Source organism: Ambystoma mexicanum, chromosome 5q, assembly GCF_040938575.1.
Source record: "Ambystoma mexicanum isolate Mex_15411 chromosome 5q, UKY_AmexF1_1, whole genome shotgun sequence".
In the NCBI taxonomy this organism is placed as follows: domain Eukaryota; kingdom Metazoa; phylum Chordata; class Amphibia; order Caudata; family Ambystomatidae; genus Ambystoma; species Ambystoma mexicanum.
The window spans coordinates 383,913,825-383,933,733 of NC_090933.1; the positions used below are offsets into that span (position 1 = coordinate 383,913,825).

Consider the following 19,909-nt stretch of genomic DNA (forward strand, 5'->3'; position numbering starts at 1 on the left):
AAATAGAAAGAAATGCACCCTTTCATAGGGGCAGATTGGCAGATTATACTGCCAATCTGGCACCAAGGAGGGCTAAATGACATGCCCCATCCATTTGTGGCAGGAGGGGAGAGGGCTACTCCCTGCCCCCTTTTTTTTACTACAAAACAACCCTGGAGGTCTAGTGACCCCCTCAACCCCCAATATAAGCACAATCATTCACAAGTAATAAACATAACGCAAATAATGCTTTTCCCCCTTACCTAGGGACAGATCGGCAGATTATTCTGCCCATCTGATTACCCCACCCCCACAGGGTGGACAAAATGTAATGTAAATGGGGGATCGGAGGGGGAGGGAACCACTTATTTATTTTTTATAGCACTGTTTATTTGGGTTTATAAAACAAAAACATCGTAAGTATAGGCATTCAACTGAAAGTTGCGGCAGTAATGACAGTAAGAGGCAGCAGGGTCAGGGGGGTACATTGGATATATCAGAAAAACAAAAACGGATGGCAGTTGCAGTGCATCGGGTGTCCAAGTGGGGTTGGGGGGGATGAAAGACTTTTCTCAGTACGCCTCTAGCCATTTCCCCCCATATTTTCTCGAATTTCCGGGGGCAGCCTATCGCATTGTAGATGCAGTATTCCATGGACTGCATCGGTTCAGGCATATTGATTCTGCCGAACCCCAAGTTGCGGCGATCAGCCGTTTCCCAGCTCCCAATGCCACTGCTAGGAACAGTTTTTCGTATTTGGTGAGGTCTACCTCTTCCCCCAGATTCCCAGGAGTGTCATTTTGGGGTCCTTCGGTATTGGTGTTCCTATTATGTTGGACATCTTATTAAAGCATTCATCCCAGAAGGATTGTAACACGTCGCAGTCCCAGATCATATGAAAGAAGGTGCCCATTCCTCGTTTACATCGGAGACAAGTCTCATCCCGGTCCCTCCATTTGGCAAGGGCTGTCCGAGGATAATGGGAGCGGTGGAGTATTCAGAGTTGTATCAGCCTCAGTTTAGCCTCAATACCTATCTCTCGGGGGAACATCAGTGCGTCTACCCAGTCCTCAGGTTTAAGCTCACCCAGTTCCCTTTCCCTCTTATCTTTCAATTTAGTAAGCTCCTTAGTTCCTAAAGAGTTAAGGGCCTGGTAGAGTGTGGAGTTGACTTTGGAGGTGATGCGTTGCGGGAAAATGTTGGTCTCCAGGTGGGAGCAAGAAGGTATAGCGGTTATGTTCGGGAATTGGGTGTGTATGGCATGCGCAAGTTGTGCATGCCTAAACCGCTCCATAGGCGTCAGACCAAATTTGTCGTTCAGGGTTTCAAACTCTAGTAGGCGCCCGCTTGGAGCATGTATGCCAGTGTGCATATCCCTCACTTTGCCCAGTTCGCGAGACAGCCCATTCTTTGTATTTCTGGGAGGTGCGTATTGTACCATAAGGGTTGGGCTAGTGTTGGTTTCGCTCCCCAATCCACTTATGTATTAAGCAAACCCCCACTTCAAAAAGCATACCTGGTGCTTTAGTGGGGTTGCTTGACGCAGATCGAGCGGTCGGTTCCCAGTAATGCTTGAAGGTAGGTGTTGTCGGAAAGGGGAGTGTCGCCTCCCTCGATCAAAACTGCATAGAAATGCCAGAGATCGAGGGAGAAACCTACCTTCTCCTTCACTCGCCGCAGCCAAAATGGCTGCAGTGAGTGAAATACATTCAGTGTCATGTCAGTGCGCATTACACAACGTGAAACTAAATGAAATCCAACACCCGGGCCATGAGGAGGAACCTCCTCCTCACATAGCCCGGGGGTTGGATTTACAATTGGTGCAATCGCACATACTGAAGTGCTAAAAAAAAAAAAGATGAGCCATCTCGTCCTCCGCACTTCAAAGGTAGTTTGTAGATGAGTGAGGCGGGAGCTCCTCTATGAGCCAGTGTGGAGCCCAACAGACAAGTCACAGAAGCGACTCCGCACCAACCTGGAACCCCCAAACTTGAGGAAGAAACCGACTGAGCCCAGCCGAAAAAACGCACCCGTGGCTACAACTAATGGTTGAACCGGCCCGACTCCAAGCCCATCCCATGGAGCACCGCAAGAAGCAAACTGGTAAGGGGTGGCTTCAGGAGAAAGGACCGCAGTCAGAAGAGAGGAAAAACAAAGTATCCCAGAGTGGGGAGTTAAACAGAGAAGCGACCCGGAGGAAGGTGTGGAACCAAGAAGAGCCCCTGAGTGTTGAGAGAAAGAACACATTCCAGAGTGAGGAGTGAAAAAGGAGAGTGGAGAGACAGAGAAGGCATCCCAGAATGGGGAGTAAGATCTGGAAAACCTTTGTAGCGGCGAGAGTAAAAGAGCATACCAGAGTGGGGACTGAATAGGAATAAGGCCCCAGAGTGGTCATACAGAGAATACCCCAAAAGGGGAAGTGAGCACGGGAAGCGTTAGAGTGGGGAAAGACTAAGAAACGCAGAAGGGGGAGAAAGTGAAAAGTCTGTGAGGCTGACAGAGTGGGAGAAGATGGAGCGAGACTTGAACTGGAATAATTGTGAGCAAAAAGCCTTTGTTGAGAAAGGTCAGGAGTGGGGGTAAGAAGCCACCGGGCAGCCCGCTGCATTTATTACCCCAATAAGTCCTATTTTTATTTTGGTAATTTAGATGTTTTCTTTGAGGAATGGGGACAACAATATGTTGCAATAGGATTCTGGACAGACAACTGTTATTAGTTTATGGACATTCCGGCCAGCACCTTTGTTCTATCTGTATTAGAATAGGCAAAGCTAACAGGGAAAGATTGCTTGAAGCTGACAAAAACAGAATGTTGCGTCATGTCTCATTGTCGCAGTCCTGATTCTGGCCTACCACACGTAATCAAATAAAACAAAAGGTGGGCAGAATTATGCTGACCAGGTATATTATTGCCAGTGAAATTCGACTGAATGTTTAGGTATACATGTTGCCAGTTATCAAACTTACATATAGCATTAATTCCATGTTCAAAGATCTAAAAAGCCCCCTTTTGAAGAATAGGCGCCTGCTGCAGTATGTATGTATTGGGTATTTATAATGTGCCTATACACAGTGTGTTTCAAGGCGCAACAGGACAAGGGGGGGGGTGGCAGGGAAGAACGGCCCTACTGGGCCCTGTGACATTCGGATCGTGTAAGTGCAGTAACAAGAAGTACGGGGGAGGGGCGAAGCGCCAGCTCGGGCGGAAGGCCCGTGGGTTAAGCAAATGTCAGGAGGCCAGGTGGACTGCAGAGTGCAGGGAAGAAGGTCCACGTGCCAAATGCGAGGTACAGGGTTGGAGAGGCTCAAGGGGGTGCATGCCCAGCAGGCTAGTGCAGGAGGAGGGGTCCGGCAGGACAAGTTCAGTAAGGGGGGGGGCTCAGGGGAGACCAAGTGCAGGGGTAGACTGGTCGAGGAGGGCCTGGTGCCCTGTGAGAATCTGATGGAACCAGGCAGCCTGTCAGGAGTCAGAGGGGGGCTGGTGAGAAAGAGAAATGTCTTGAGAAGCTTCTGGAACTTGAGGATATCTGGCTAAAGTCTGAGAGGGGCAGAGAGGCCATTCCAGAGGGAGGCACCTGCGGAGGAGAGAGATCTACCCCCCACTATCTGCTTGGAAAAATGTCTGATCTGCAGAGAGTTGGAGTTAGAAGATCGAAAGGGCTCTAGCAGGGAGGTATTTAGGGACAGAGTTGGATGTAACGGGACCCAGACCCCAGAAAGCCTTGTGGATGACGCAGAGGGTCTTGAACTTGATCCTCGCAGCAACCGAGAGCCAGTGGACAGATTTTGGGGCTGGAGAGATGCAGTCCCTGGGCTTGAGGCCAAGGATAAGTCTTGTAGTCCTATTCTGGATTATTTGAAGGGGGCGAAGGGAGGAGTTGGGCAGATTGAGGAAGAGGCTGTTGCAGTAATCCAGCCTGGAGAGGACCAGACCTCTGGAGGCATTGAGTTTCTGGGGGAAGGTGAGGAAGGGAGAATGCCTGTGAGGAGGTGCAGCTGAAGGTGGGCCTTCTTGGCAAGGTCCGTGATGGGGGGAGGGAGGGAGTTGAGGGGGGGAGGAGGAGGAGGAGGAGGCGTAGGAGGAGTAGGAGGATTCATCCGAGTGAGGAGGAGGATTCATCAGAGTGACGTTGAGCCGCCCGCAAGATGGCCTCCGTGGACAAGCAAGAGTTTGCTCGGGGAGCAAGATCCTCTTGTTTTTCAAGTTGGCTGGGATTTGTAGGTAGGCGGTATCCTGGCTAACCGGTATTTAAGGGTGACATGCTGATGGTCGTGGGGCATTGAAAGAGCAGGCTTCTGGACGAGGAGTAGAGAAGGATCCTGACACATGAGAGCAGTTCACTGTTCCCTTTGTAAAGGGGCATAAACTGTCTGTTTCAGCCTAGCGTTAGAGGGAACGGGTGGGCAGGCTTCCTCTATGCTGAGTGTTAATTGTAGTTGCACACCATTGACTTAACTTTTGAAAACGGCACCTGAAAGAAATAGCGTGCAGTCGTGTTCTGTTTTTAAAAATGTGTTGGTTCTTTAGTTGGCTAGTATCCTTCTTGAAAATGAGAAGCGCAGATAAAAAACGTTGCTTTCACAGTACAATTACTCTGTTCATGCCAAATGCCATCCTCCAGTCATGTTGTTTAATCTTCTCGACAGTGCAACCTTCCAACAGATATGTGCTGGGTACCTGTGGCCTGATGGATGCAATGATTATTCGTGCTATCGCTCGTCGTATTTTTAGCCTTCATAATGGATTCATGAATCCTCTTCTAGGGAAATGTAATTCTGACATTTGCAACTATGGAAACAACTACTCATGGGGAAAAATTAGCATTTCAGGATCATACGAATTCCACAGAAGATAATGCGCGGTTCCTAAAATAACCAACGGTGAAAATTTAATGTTTGGTGCAAGTGGTTATTCCTTTTTAATTTAGACCTCATAAGCTTTAACAAAATCGATCATTTAATACTTTTGTAAATATGATAAATGAAAAACTGTACATGAAGCTTTACCACCTCTTAAACACGAGCCTCTGCTTCATTACACTATATCCCTGGGAAGAGTTAATAATTTGCCATGGAAACTGAATGTATTCAAAAATAAAACTGCTAATACGTCTTTAGTGAAAGTTGAACATGCTCCCTTTTTCTAAGAGGATATTAAAGGTACCCGGAGTTCTGACTGTGCTGTTGCTTTTGGGAAGGTTGTCACTTTTATACAGGGTCACATTCCTCAACCAAGGAACGTTGTCACTGTGGCTCCTTCTTGGTTTAAACGTGAAGGGTCTGAGTTAGTCATAGACAAAATGTATTCACTGATGCTTCTTAACCCTATTTATACAATTCCATTTGTATTTGTCAGTCTTGGTGTTTAATTTGTGAGCTGAACATATAATGCTGTGCCGATGTTGTGTGCACAGAGTTAATTAACCAACTTGTTTTTTCCATTGTTTTAGTAAGGTTATTTGACCGGGCTAAACATGTATTTATTGATTGGATGATGACCTATCTTCCACTGCCATCTCGTTTGAGTCGCATCTGCCTAGTGGAACCATATTCAACAGGTGTGGGTGGAGCGGCACCAGCCTAGCCACATGGCTAGCACAAATGGTGCCTTCCTTGGGATACTGTGGGCCACCTTTTGTGGTGGGCCAGCTTTGGAAGTCATAGGGACTCGTGAGGCAGGGCACAGAAATGGAGCATCTCTGTGGTATTTTGGATCGGGCCTGGGTGGGAGTGAGGGTGAAGTCTAGAACCTGGGGAATCCATCACAAGGTGCTGATGGGGGTATTACATAAGGTAGGGTGGGCTTTTTACCTAACACAATTATCGAATCTAGATGTGATATTACCTACGCATGGTAACTGCTGTGTCTCAGACCTTAGTGCTAAACCTGAATCTAGATGTGATATTACCTACGCATGGTAACTGCTGTGTCTCAGACCTTAGTGCTAAACCTGAATCTAGATGTGATATTACCTATGCATTTCAATTGCTGTGTCTCAGACCTTAGTGCTAACTTCGAATCTAGGCGATACACCGTATATAGTAGTACTCTATCGCTGCATTTAGCCTAATCTGTCTGTACTTTGTCTATCTTGCCTGGCATTTGATCGTCGTACTTAGCCCATTTTTCGCCAACACTGTGGATACTGCATTTAGCCTAATACTTGATTGCTACACGTAGCCTATTTGCTAAAACATTATGTACTCCCACCTGCCCTACTTAGTCCCTCGAACATCCTTCACCAATCTTCTGATAGTTCTATTTTGCACTATTGCATACTTCACCATGTCAACAACTCTGCCCCTAGAGGGCCCAGGTGCCCACATACAATTCATCTCCAAATCCCCTTGCAACATAGCACAGAGAAACTATAGATTCCGGGCACGACTCCCTAAAATATTCAAACCCATCAAGAAATATAACATTAATCTGGGCCACCTTCGACCCAAACTACTCCCACCTCTGGAAACTACTGCTCTTCCCAGCTACAAACCCTAGCCTAAAAGAAGTAAGCCCACGGCCAACCCACCTCTTACGGTACAGCCAGACCCTGACTTAAAAGCTGCGTTAATCAATGCCAGATCATTAGTCGCTCATGCTACTGACTTAGCTGACGTTATCCTGGAAAATGACCTTGACTTCCTCGCCATTACAGAATCATGGCTCCACGAGGCAGCAGGCCCTGCACTAACCCTAGCAGTCCCTGACAAGTACACTATCCTTAGAGCTGATAGACCTGACGCACGAGGTGGAGGAATTGCGATTATCGCCAAAACCAATCTCTCCATGAGAATCACCTCCACACCCAACCTTAAATCCTGTGAGTTCCTTTCTATCAAACTACCCACCGCCAATTCTCAAACATTAAACATTCACCTCCTCTACAGGCCTCCAGGCCCTATCGGCACCCTCAATGAAGATATCACCACTGTTATCAATGAAAAGCTAAAAAACTCCTCACAAACCCTTGTGCTAGGAGATTTCAACCTAGGGTACAATGATATCAATGATCATCAGGCCACAGCTGTAGCCAATACCCTAACAGAACTAGGCTTCATGCAGAAAGTGAATGCATTCACCCATACCAAAGGGAGAACCCTTGACTGGATTGCCAGCCACAACTGTAATCTATCCATCACAACTATTTCCCCCCAAATCTGGACAGACCACCACTTAATCTCCTTTGCAATCAATACTAAAATACCCATAACTCCAACACCCCCCCTTGCCACTGCCACATTAACTAGAAATAAGAAAAATATTACGGCGGACAAAATCTTGCCACATATCCTACCCAAACTTAACTGCTTACCTCACCATGCTGATCCCGGCCTTCTAGTGGAGGAATTTAATAATGCTATGACCTCTGCCCTTGACCGCATTGCTCCGCTCAAATTTAGGAACAGTAAACCAAAAAAGCACCTGAACTCCTGGTTTACACCCCACCTAAAAAACCTAAGACTTCAGAAAAGAAAATACGAAATTGCATGGAACTTGCATCCCACTGCGGAAAATAAAACCAATCTAATAAACATCTCAACGCAATACAAAAAGGACATCATCCTGGCAAAACAAGAAACTTATAATAATAGGATATCCCAAGCCAACTCCAGCATGAAGGAGCTCTTCATCCTAAAAGAACTTGAAACTCCTATTGTAGCACAGGATGACTCCATCAAAGATAAAAGCTGGTGTACAGACATACAGCTGGCACTAACTAAGTGTCCAACCTCCAAACCAAAATTGCTCTAAAGAATGCCTCCCTATCAGCCCAAACCCAAACTCCTTCAAACACAACACCCAAACCTAAAGTACACACCCAATTTAGCTTCTCTAAGGTCTCAGTGATCGAGGTAGAGAAAACTATTCTGAGTCTTAAACCTTCCAATTGCAAAGGTGACCAATGCCCAGCACAACTGATCAAGGACGCTGCCAGAGACCTAGCTCCTTTCATCACCAAACTTATCAATGCCTCCTTTACTACGGGCACCATTCCTCGTAACTTAAAGGAATCCTGGGTACTCCCCCTTCTGAAAAAACAAACACTGGAACCCAACATTCCCGCAAACTACAGGCCCATCACCACGGTGCCTTTCTTACTAAAAATACTGGACAAGGTAGCCTATACCCAAATCCAGAACTACCTTGAGGTCAACCAGCTCCTTGGCGTCCGCCAATCCGGTTTCCGACCTCAACATGGCACAGAGACTGCCCTTATCGACCTAAAGGCCCAAATAGACTCACTCAGAGACGAGGGTAAACTAGCCCTACTCCTCCTACTAGACCTCTCAGCCGCCTTTGACCTGGTGGACCATAGACTCCTGTGCAACCACTTGGACTCTGCGGCCCATTTCTCAGGGGAGGCCATAGCATGGATACAGTCATTCCTCAGCGACAGGACCAGGAGTATTCTCCCCCTCAGCGGCAGCAGACCCAATACCCATCACCTGTGGAGTGCCCCAGGGATCCTGTGTCTCGCCAACACTCTACAACATCTTCACCAAGCCACTCTTTGACGATCTTGACAATCTGGGTATCACCTACACTAACTACGCAGACGATACCCAGATTCTCCTACCACTTACTGGGGATTACGGATTAGATCTGGCTTTGGTGAATAGAGTTTATAGCATCGTTCAGGCATGGATGGCCAACCATGGCCTATGTCTGAACGATGACAAAACCAAGCTCATCATCATGGGCACCGCAGCTCGCATCTCTAAACTTAACCGAAATTACTCAGCATTTATCATCGATGGAAACACTATTAAGGTCGCCAAAGAAGTAAAAACCTTAGGTTTTTACCTTGACTCGACCCTTTCCCTTAACAAACAGGTGAATTCACTGGCCTCATCCACGGCCTATACATGCAAACTAATACGAGCCGGGAAACCATTCTTATCAGACAACAGTTGTCTTATCCTAGCCAGAGCCCTTATCTTATCAAAATTTGATTATTGTAACTCCCTGTACATAGGTTCTACCAAACAATCAACAGAATACAAATGCTCCAAAATAATGCACTGAGAGCGGCCCTTAGTATTCCCAGAAAAGCACATATCTCCGAAATAAGACGGAAATACAAATGGCTATCCACCCAAGAAAAAATCAACCTCAAAACTGCATCTCTCATCCACAAATGCTTAAACAACAAAGCCCCCCGATACCTAACAGAACGCTTTAATAGAAAAAACCTTACTAGACTTACTAGAACAGTTAGCCCCAACGGCTTTCTAGTGCCCAGATTCAAACTAACCACCATCGGAGGATCTAGCTTCCCAGTTAAGGCAGCTCAATTATGGAACTCCCTACCTCATGCACTTAGATCTGGCCAAACGTTTAACAAATTCAGACAGAACACAATAAAATGGCTCACTGAGAATGATATGTAACCTGCACTCTCCCTTGGCTCATTGAGAATGCTTTGTATCCTGCACTCTCCCATATACCTACCACCTGTCCTGGACCTGATGATGACTGACCTGCTACTATGTAATGCAAGCTCTATGATGACGATTATTTTGCTATGCATTGACTGTACTTGTTTTTGTCTCACCCTGTGATGCCATGCTCTGTAAAGTTGTAACTTCTGAAAACTAAGCTGTAAACCTACTTGTTCTCATGCGCCCTCCTACCCCAGGGTCCGGCGCGCACAATAAATAAACAAACAATTACAAAACCGGCCTAGGGGGTTATCCCAAAAATACTCCTAAATCGGGTAACATGTACTGGCACTATCTAAATCCCAGTTTCCCCTTGTGTAACACAAATTGTAAGAAAATGTCTAAAGATATCTGATTTATACAATAAATTCCCTTAACAAAATTGTTTTTCCGAAAGTCTGTTTTGAAGGTCCTGATAATCACTTTTTCCTTTTATTTTTTTATTTTTTATATTTTTTTTTTGCGTTTTGTTTTGTTAGTAATGTTTATAAAAATGTTTACAAAATGTCACAATTATATGAAACATTCCAAGACTCGGATCATACACTAATAAAATCCAGATTACAAAATGAGAGAACGTATAACTGCATCTATACATGCCATAGTAACCTAATAAAAAATCAAAACTAATTTATCTGCATATAAGCCAGTTTCAAGCATTTTACAAATCCCACCAGTGCCAAACCGACAGAGGTGGTGTGACTGTCTAGGCATCTGTCACACAAAGATTCACAGTCCATAAAAGTCCAGGAGTGAACACAACCTTTGAAGTATAAAATATGGTTGGCTTGCAAAGCAGGACAAAATCCCTAAATGGGCAAACCTTTGGAGAAGTTGGCCATCTCCCAACTAATCCGCCAGACTGAATCTGTTGGCTGTCTTCATGACCACCAGTCTGGCTTTACAGCAGTCCGAGGCACTGAAACTGCTCTCCTGAACACCCATAAAGATCTGCTCTCAAACCTCGATTCCAGCTCTCCCTCTGTTCTCATCCTCCCTGACTTGTCCTCTGCCTTTGACACATTCAATAATGCAACCCTCCTTGACCGACTATGTGGTACTCTGGACATCACAGACTGGCTTGGATGACCTCCTTCCTTTCTAATCGTCCCTCCCAGGTTCAAATGGGCCCTTTTCTCTCCTCTACCACAATCTACTTGTGGCATCTCTCAGGGCTCTATCCTCTCGCTGTGGCTTTTTTTAACTTTAATTTTATTAAACATTTGTCATTAAACAATACTTTGTAATTCAGAACAGAACCAATGATAACGTCACCCTTTTTAACCCTCCCTCACCACCCCCCGCAATGTAGCTACCAGGCCCAGCCATCTGGCGGGGATAAACACAAGAGCCAAGTCAAACCATCGCATTCATAAAGGAACTGGCACAATGGGATCAACGTATGTTAATTAACACCTATTTACGAGTACTATAGGAGTCTCTAAGGCCCCTTAAAAGCTGAGCTTAAAAACAGACCTGTGAAGAACATAAAAGCGTACAGAATCATGGTGCAAAGTTCAGGATTTCAAAGTGTTAGGGTGCTACCATATTCCCCTAGTAGGACTGCTCCCCATTGAAGAGGTTGTCCATCCTGTCGGAAACTATTGCTGCAGTCTTTTCATATGTGAAGATCCACAGTTTGGTGAGCCATTCATTTCTGGACGGGGTGGCTTTACTTTTCCACATCTGCGCTTGGGCTATCCCCCCGGCCCTTGGCATGGCTCCCACTACTCTGGGAAAGTTAGGAGTTTGTCGCCAGGGGAGGGAACACAGAGCAAGGGTTCTATGGGATGCATTCTTGGGGAGAAGCCAACCATATCTTTGATTCAGCTCAACGGTTCAGTCCAGTAAATTTGTACAGTCGGACAGAGCCACCATATGTGGTACCATGTTCCCTGTTGGCCACATTCCCTCAGGCAGAGAGGGAAGGCCCCCACGAACATTTTAGACAGCCTAGCCGGGGGAGGTGCCAGGCATGCAACATTTTGAAGTTATGTTCCATTGCAGATGTGTAGAGGGACCCCGCCAGCACCATTTTACATATTGTACCCCAGGTTTCTTCTTCAATCACCTCCCCCACCTTATCCACCCAAAAGCGTATAATATTTGGTCTACCTGCAAGGTCTGCCGTGATCAGAGATCTGTACATTTTGTAGAGTACTGTCTTCCTGTTGGGGGACTCTGCAGTAATCCTTTCAAGGGGGAGAAGAGGTCGGGAGAGCTCATTACACCACTTGGAGTCTGTCATGATGCCCTTGACACGTAAGTATTCAAATATTGAGAGTACGGACGGGGCCATGGCTTCTCGCAGAGACTCGTAGTCAATGAAGCTTATGAAGTTATTTCTGAACAGTTGAGGTGCTCTCTTGAGGCCCATGTCTGATTACTGCTGAGTAGAGGGGAGACCCTCCGTACCCAAGTCAAGAGGAGGGCGCCACAGTGAGGTCAGGGGGGAAGGCCAGCTAGAGAGGTTTTAGGTTGGCCTTAATGTATTTCCACAGTTCCCAGAGTACTGCCAGCACGGGGTGGGATCTGAGGTGTGGGGGGTAGATATCTTTGATTGTGGACCACAGGAGGTCCCTTACCTTCCTGGGATGTGTGTGAAGGTCCTCAATGTATGTCCAGTAGGTCCCCATGTCATCCCTCAAGTGTTCCATCATCACCCAAAGCTGTGTTGCTTTGAAATATAGCTTAAAGTCTGGGATGCCAAATCCCCCTAGATCCTTGGGGAGAGTCAAGGTGGCATGCTTCATTCTCTGCCTTTTCCCCTTCCAAATAAACCGTTGGACCATGCCCTGGAGTTTCGAGAAAAAGGAGTCCGGGGATGGGGCAACCCTACTTAGTCCCTCTGGTGAGATGGAGGGGAGAAGCGATGGAGCCATTGACCGATACCCATGCTGTTGGGCCCCTATATAAGGATGCAATCCATCCTCTGAAATTCTCTCCCAGTCCCATCCTCTGCAGTACCTTGTGCATGTAGGGCCATTCGACGCGGTGGAAAGCTTTTGCCGAGTCTATTGATACTTTGTTACCTCGTGGAAGAAGTCCAGGGTTTTCCGTATGTTGTCCGCTCCCTGCCTCCCAGGGATAAATCCCACCTGGTACTCGTGCACTAGGAGGGGGAGGTTCTGTGCTGGTCTATTGGCCAGGAGTTTCGCTAACATTTTTACGTCTGTGTTCAATAGTAAAATAGGCCTGTTGGAGTATTGAGCCGGGTCCCTGCCTTCCTTGGGAATAACTACTATGGGGGCTGCTAACATTGACTGGGGTAGGGCTCCTGATTCTAGAACTCTGTTGAATAGCCTGGCCATGAAGGGGGCTAGGGTGGAGTGGAAAGATATTTGTAAAATGATACCGTAAATCCATCATCGCCCGGTGTAGTCCTCACCCCCCAAACCGCCATCATTCACTTGATGGTGTCTATTTCCTAGGGGTTGATTGGGGGGGCAGAGGGGGGAGTGTGTGGGTCTTCCATTGGGTATGCTTTTTCTGGGGGGAGGGATGGGATCAGGAGAGTGAGTCAAGGAAACTGTCGGCATCCAAACCGTTGCCATGATATTCAGAGGAGTAAAGAGTATTATAATGGCGGAATTCCTCTGTTATCTGGGTGTCTTCGAGGATTTTCCGGTCAACTGTGGGACACAGGGCATCTACTCTACGGCTATTCCTGAGCTCTCTCAATTTACAAGCTAGCATCTTATCGGCCTTCTCACCCTTTTCCATATATTTGTTTCAGAAACGCCAGCTTCCGTTCCGTATTGCAGGCCATTAGTGCCCTAAGTTTCTCTTTGAGTAGTTGGAGCTCTGCCCATTTCCCCGGGAACATTTGTGACTTTAACTTACCCCCTAGTTGGATGGCCTCAGTTTTCTCCCTAGTTAGCTTTTCCTCGTTCTCTCTCCCTCTTTCTCCTTGCACCCATTCCAATGAGTTTCCCACTCATTGTGGCCTTGAAGGCTTCCCAGACGCACAGCAGACCAACTTCCCCATTATTGTTAAGGACAAAGTATTCTTTTATCACAGAGAGTAGGTCCTGGGCTAGTACTTTATGATGCAGTAGAAGATAGTTACATGACCGCCTCGATTTGTCTTTGGGAACAGGAGGGGTCCCCACCCGCACTTTAACCAGGTTGTGGTCTGACCATTGGATGGTCTCCACCGTGAACTCCGCTACCCTTTCTTGTACAGAGGAGCCCACTAGGATGTGGTCGATTCTAGAGAATGTCTATCTGCATAAAGAGGTCTCAAACACTCTACCCGTACGAACATGGCCCATTGACCTGTTCCTGGGTGCATGGCCCCCGGGAGCGTCTCAACCACTCTTTAGCTCACTATGCTTTTCACAGAGGAGAAATTTCCATACACATCAGTCTTTGTCCTGCCCACGGGCAGTCCAGCACCCAAAATGCTAGGCAATTATCCTCTGAACAAGAGTACCAACAGCAACCCAATACACGTGTTTCGCCCTAGTCGGGCCTCATCAGTGAGGTGGAGCTGTGCCTCTCTAAGGACCAGGAGAATCCAGACGTGGACCCCTTGCTCACTGTTCTTAGAGAGGCACAGCTCCACCTCGCTGATGAGGCCCGACTAGGCCGAAACACGTGTCTGGGGTTGCTGTTGGTACTCTGAACAAGAGAATTGCCTAGCATTCGGTGCTGTACTGCCGTGGGCAGGAAAAAGATTGATATGCAGGGATATTTCTCCTCTGTGAAAGGGACAGTGAGCTAAAGACTTGGTTGAGACTCTCCCAGGGGCAATCCACCCAAGAACAGGTCAATGGGCTGTGTTCGTGCTGGTAGAGAGACTCCCAGAACCCCCTTGTTTTGCATATCTATATGTTATTGTATAGTGCTACATTGCCCAAAGGCCTCGGAGCGCTCAGTGACATACAGAACAGAAAAAACATAGAAGATATGAGGTGTGGATTCTCTGGCAGTCAGAAACTGGATAAACATTATTCTGTTCCATCATCGAACAGCCAGGTCTTAAGCTGCTTTTTAAATGTGCTGATAGATCCAGTTTTTTAAAGACAGTGGCAGTAAGTTCTAAACCTTAGGGGCCCAGAAGCTAAAGTTGGTACTGCCAACTTTTATTAGGGGTTGACGAGGTTTAAGTAAATCCTGGTTATTGCTTGATCGCAAGTTTCTCCTGAAAGGGGCTTTCTTTGATTTATCTGAGAGATATTTTTGTGCAGTACCAGATAGACATTTAAAGACTACTACTGCACTTTTAAATTTAATTCTCTGACCAACTGGGAGCCAGTGAAGATTCCTCCTCCCAGCCGAGATCTTTGAATGTCTACTTAAACCATTTACTGCTCTAACGACTCCATTTTGGATGGTTTGCAATTTTTTTTTATATTCGATTTAGTAGTGCCCATTAATAGACTGTTACAGTAATCGAGTTTTGAATTAACAATGGAGCCAGCAATTGTGGCAAGGTTGGGCTTGGATAGATATGGGCGAATTTGCAAGAGAAGGTTGGAGAAAAAGGCACACGTAGATTTCAGATAAGAGGCATGCCTTTTAAAGGATAGATGAGGATACATAGATGCCCAGCGTTTTTACATGGCCAGAGACCATAATATTGCTGTTATTGATTTTAAAGGTTTGATATTTTTACTCTAGACTTTTTAGTCTCTGAGGAGGCCAGTTAACATTAGCTCGGTTTTGGCCTCGTCAAGAGCCAATGAGTTTGATGCCATCCAGGTTTGTATGGCGGAGAAAACCTCTCTTACTCCAAGTGCATCTTGTTCATAGTCTCCCGATAGGATGAACACCAACTGGGTGTCATCGCCGTAGTTTGTAAACCTGACACCCAAGGTTCGTAGCATATTGCATAATAGTTTTGAAAAGATATTAAAAAGTAGCGGCGACAGGCATGAACCCTGTGGAACTCCACATAACAGTGGGATTATTAAGGAGGAAAAGTTCCCCTTCACAACTGCTGCAGATCTGGGACTTACAAAGGATTCAAACCAGTCTGCTGCAGTCTGGGAGCATCTGCCAACTGTTTTGAGCCTTTATGCGAGAAGTGTGTGGTTAATCAAATCAAATGCAGAGGAAAGGAGCAATGCAGGATGGATTTCCCTTCTCGATGATGGAAGCAATGTTATTCTGGATATCCAGGAGTGCTGTCTCGGTGCCATGACTGGCACGAAAGCCAGATTGTTCCTCTGCAAGAATGTTTTTACTTTCTACACATTTTTGATATTGTTCATATGCAATGTTGTCTATTATCTTTAGTTAAAATGGCACATTAGTAATCGGTCTACAGTTTCCGGGTACTGAGGTATCGAGATTATCTTTCTTTAGGAGTGTTGTAATCCATGCCTCCTTGATATTGTTAGGAACGTACGATTCGTCAAGATTGGTTCACAAAATGCGTGACCCAGGGGGACAAAGTAACGGCAAAATCTTTGAAAAGCTTGGCTGGAAAAGCATCTCCCTTGCAGGAGGAGGGCTTCAATTTATGTATAATATCAAGGACCTCCAATTCTGATACCTTTTCAAAGGTGAAAACATTTGAGGGAGTTATAGCACAATTGACCGCCCTCTCTGGTGTCAGGATATTATTAGAAAGGGTTTGTAGTTGTTCTTTGATGGCCTGTTGGTGTTTTTCGGTTTTACTATTAAATCCGTTGTGAATGGCTTGACACCAAGCATTGTTTTCTTGTGTCCGATTGATTAAAGGATTTTTTAATTCATTAAAATGTTTAGCTTTGGCATTAAGAATTATTTCTTTGTAAGATTTTACAGCCTGCATATAGCACACCATGTTTTCTGTGGATGGAGCTTTCATCCAATGTCTTTCTGCTGTCTGTTTAGTTCGTCTAGCTATCAGAATATCCCCTGAAAACCATTTGTTTTGGTTTGTGGATTTGTTAGGGTTAGTTGGTTTCAGAGGAGCAAGCTTATCAAATGCAGAATTATTGGTTGACCTAAATAGTTGAGAAAACTCAAGGGACAAGTGTTTCTGTAGTGAGGGAAGAAGTGGGATTACTAGCTCATTAAAAGCAGCATGCATCACTTTTTTTAGTTACGCCACGTCTTAAGAGATTTATTCTCATTAGACGTATATTTCTGGTGCTTGAGCCAGACACTCAAAGTTAATGAGGTAATGATCGGACCAGATGCGTTCCACAATGGCGGAAATATTTATTTGCAGGTTTTTATTTGCAATCCAGTCCAGCAATGGACCTGTTTTTTAAACCCGATGGATTCGAAGGACATAGTTAGATCTTGGGAAACCTCATCAGGGATTGTTGTACCAGTAGTTAAGATCTCCAAGGATAACAAATGAGGACGTGTCCTTAGATAGATTACCTATAATGGCCAGTAGTTGTTCTTCAAACAGTACAGTAGTTCTCGGGGGTCGCTATATTAGCAATATACTATTGGATGATGTAGGGTTTATATTCGGTTTTACCATTAAGGCCTCGCAATAATGAAGATTTGGACAAATGGTTGCACACAGCTTCAGATTCTGTTTAAAGCTAATAGCCACAATCCGTATTTGGATTTTGCATAGCGGAAGTGTGTATTGACTTTTCAATGCACGGCCGACTTCTTACCTCAGAGAGATGTCTTGTAAGTTTAATAGCGTCAAGGACTTATTGTAAACCCATTTTTGGGCAGAGTTAGTGGGGCAGTGTACTTTCGAAAAATATGTGAATAGGGGAGCATGTCCCTGGTCCGTCCTGTGGATGTCCATGAGCTCCAGCTCATTGTTAACCTTCCGGAAGCGAGTAGCTAAGTGTCTCTGCTGTGGGGGTGACGGGGAGAGAACGTTTGCTTTGTTTTCCTCTGGGTGGAGGACCATGTTGAACTCTCCTCCTACAATCGGAGCCCCTTCAGCAAATATGATTTTGGGTGCAGCTTACCCCTCCCCCCTCACCCCCTCCCCCCCCCCCCCCCCCCGAGTAGTGACCCTGGGCCTTGTTGGGGCTGTAGATGGAGATTACTGTGATCTTGGCACTCCTGATTTCCCATTTGACCATCGAGCATCATGATCTTTACGAACAGCTTGGTGTTTAAAATGCACCTCCCTGGAAACGACTATGGCATGAAAGACTTCTTGAATAGATCTTGCCCTTAGGGATGGCTCCCCTCACCCAGTGGGTCTCCTGAAGGAACATGACTTGTAATTTTGGGCAATTGAATTCCCTTACCACTAGGGAGCGCTTGTGGGTCAAGTTTATCCCCCGTACGTTTAGTGAGCTCCGTGTCAGTGTTTGCATTGTGTCAACCATCTGGATATTGGAACGGAGTTTCGGAATACTTCTATGTAACGTAACTTGTGCTTTCCCCTCCCTGGGTTTGGGATGGCTGGGGATGGTGAGCCCGCCTCCGTCCACCCGTGAGTTAGTGTTGAGCCTGGTAGCTTGACAAAAATAGATAACCATGAATGTAACAACAAACCCCAAACCTTACCCCCCTGCCCCCGCCCCCCCCCCCTGAGTGCCTGGTTTACCTGCGACATGGGAATAGCCGCTAGGCCAGGCCACTGTGCCATACCCCACTGGACTATCACAAGTAGACATACTAGTCGTCTGAGGCCCCCCCTATAATAGTCAGATAAAGAAGAAATCAACTCAAAACCATACAATAGATCCCCCGCCACCCCCCACTCCCAACAGAGCCCCAAAATGTCACCTCTTCACGTGGACCCAGTGGGCTCTGGAGCTGGAGGCCGCACCAGCCAATTACCCATTCCTGAGGCCGGGAGTCCAAGCCTCCAAAGCTGGCCAAGAGGCAGTGTTCCTTCGGCCCACTTTAGGGTCCAATTTGAGGCTTAGTTACTTTAGAGTCCTACTTTTCTTACAGTGCTCTCAGAAATTAGCTGATCCAAGTGAAACAGATCTATTGGTTGGGAGGTGATGGAGAGGCCGGGGTCACTCTCCTGAACTTCCGATTGCCTCGGATCCGGCGCCTAAGAGCAGGGTTCTCCGCCTTCTATGGATATGTCATGAGCATGCGTCATGCCCCTAGATTGGCCTCTAAGAATTCGTGGACCACGGCTTATCATGCTTGGTCTGTAACAAGGAAAAAACCATGTCTAGGCTATATGGCAGAAGACACTTCCTCATTACCTAAGATGGCGGCCTAGTGGTCCTATGGGAAGTGACAGTGATGGTCTAGTGCTTCACACTCGCTGCATATATAAGCCCCTCCCTGCTCCTGCTCCGCGTCGTCTGCTTCGCATTGTACGCTTACCGCTGTGCCAGTTCCAGTTTTCCTCCGCCCATTCTTGCAATATCCTTTACTGTAGTTTCCATTGTTCCCTCTGTAGTAGCCTTGTAACTTCCCTTTCATTACCACAGTATTCCATAGTGTTCGTTTTTTCAGTCAGCATTATCGGCAGTTGCCTTCACGTCTGCCGCAGCACTGTTGCCGTGCTCATTCCTGTCAGCGGAATATTTCGTTGAATCTCCGTCAGCTGTTTGAAGTTCACTGTCTTGTCAATCTACATTTATCGCAAGTATTGGCTGTTAATGTTGTTGTGTGCACTTGTTTTAGCGATCATTAGATTGACAGCGTGCATTTTCCAGTCAGTTGAATTACTTTGATTTTGTCAGCTGTAAGAAGTTGTTCCCCTGTCAGTCAGCCTTTTACACACACTGTGGGGTACTGCAATCCTGTGACATAGTTTTGAGTTATCACATATTGGGTGCTACAATTTTTCCAGTCAGCTGAACTAACTAGGGTCATATTAGTTAGCTGTTTGAAGTTGCCTCCCTCTAGTTAGCATACAGCACACTACGCACGAAGCTAGTGTTTCATCTTAAAAAGGCATGCACATTATTGAGAGTGTAAGGTGTAGTTCACCTTGGTTGTTAATGCCCAGAGGGGAATCGCAATACATTTTCTCAGCAGTTGACATTGCCTGGTCACTTGTTGTCACGCACATATAGGCGTTCCTCATTTTTTGGTTTAGGAAGGTTAGGAGTTCCTGTTCTTGCACGTTCAATTGTTAATGGAACAGCGCCATTTGTGCTATTCTATTCAAGGATAGCTTCTATCTCCTACCTTCTCCCAATAGCTCTCTCATATCACGCACACTAGTGGTCCTTACTCCCTGCATAAAATACATTTCATCTCCATTCTTCAGAACAAGCGCCCCTGCGTAGAAGCAGGATGGAGAGCTCACCAACAAATAACAAAAGGTAAAAACCCTGGAGAGTTAGAGAGGTAATTACTGAATTGGTGCATTTGACAAGCGTATTGAGGATTGCTGAATGTTTTTTCTTAGATAACCTGACTACATAGATTTACAACGCACACTAAGAATAGTACAACCAGATTTTCCAGAGAAGTGCTCCCGCAGAGTTTGAGGTAAGCGTTACAGCGGATTGCGCCTCGTATAGGCCCATATTTTTGCTCAACATGGACACAAAGACTTTCACGAGGATTCTGGCCTCCCGTTTGGAGGTACACCGCCCAGGCCTCATACATCCAGACCAGACAGGGTTCATTGAAAATAGACATT

At 46.1% G+C, this 19,909-nt stretch overlaps 1 protein-coding gene across 5 annotated transcripts in view; it reads left to right on the top strand.

The window, feature by feature from the left end:
- The window catches only part of YES1 (YES proto-oncogene 1, Src family tyrosine kinase), a 1,102,642-nt gene that overhangs the window by 229,111 nt on the left and 853,622 nt on the right, over window positions 1-19,909 (top strand). Inside the window, exon 3 of one of the 5 annotated variants that reach the window (XM_069620868.1) lies at window positions 19,673-19,755. The exons of the other annotated variants lie outside the window; for them this stretch is intronic. The gene's annotated coding sequence lies outside the window, so the exon portion shown is untranslated. The remainder of the gene's footprint in view (window positions 1-19,672; window positions 19,756-19,909) is intronic. 5 annotated transcript variants of the gene reach the window in all.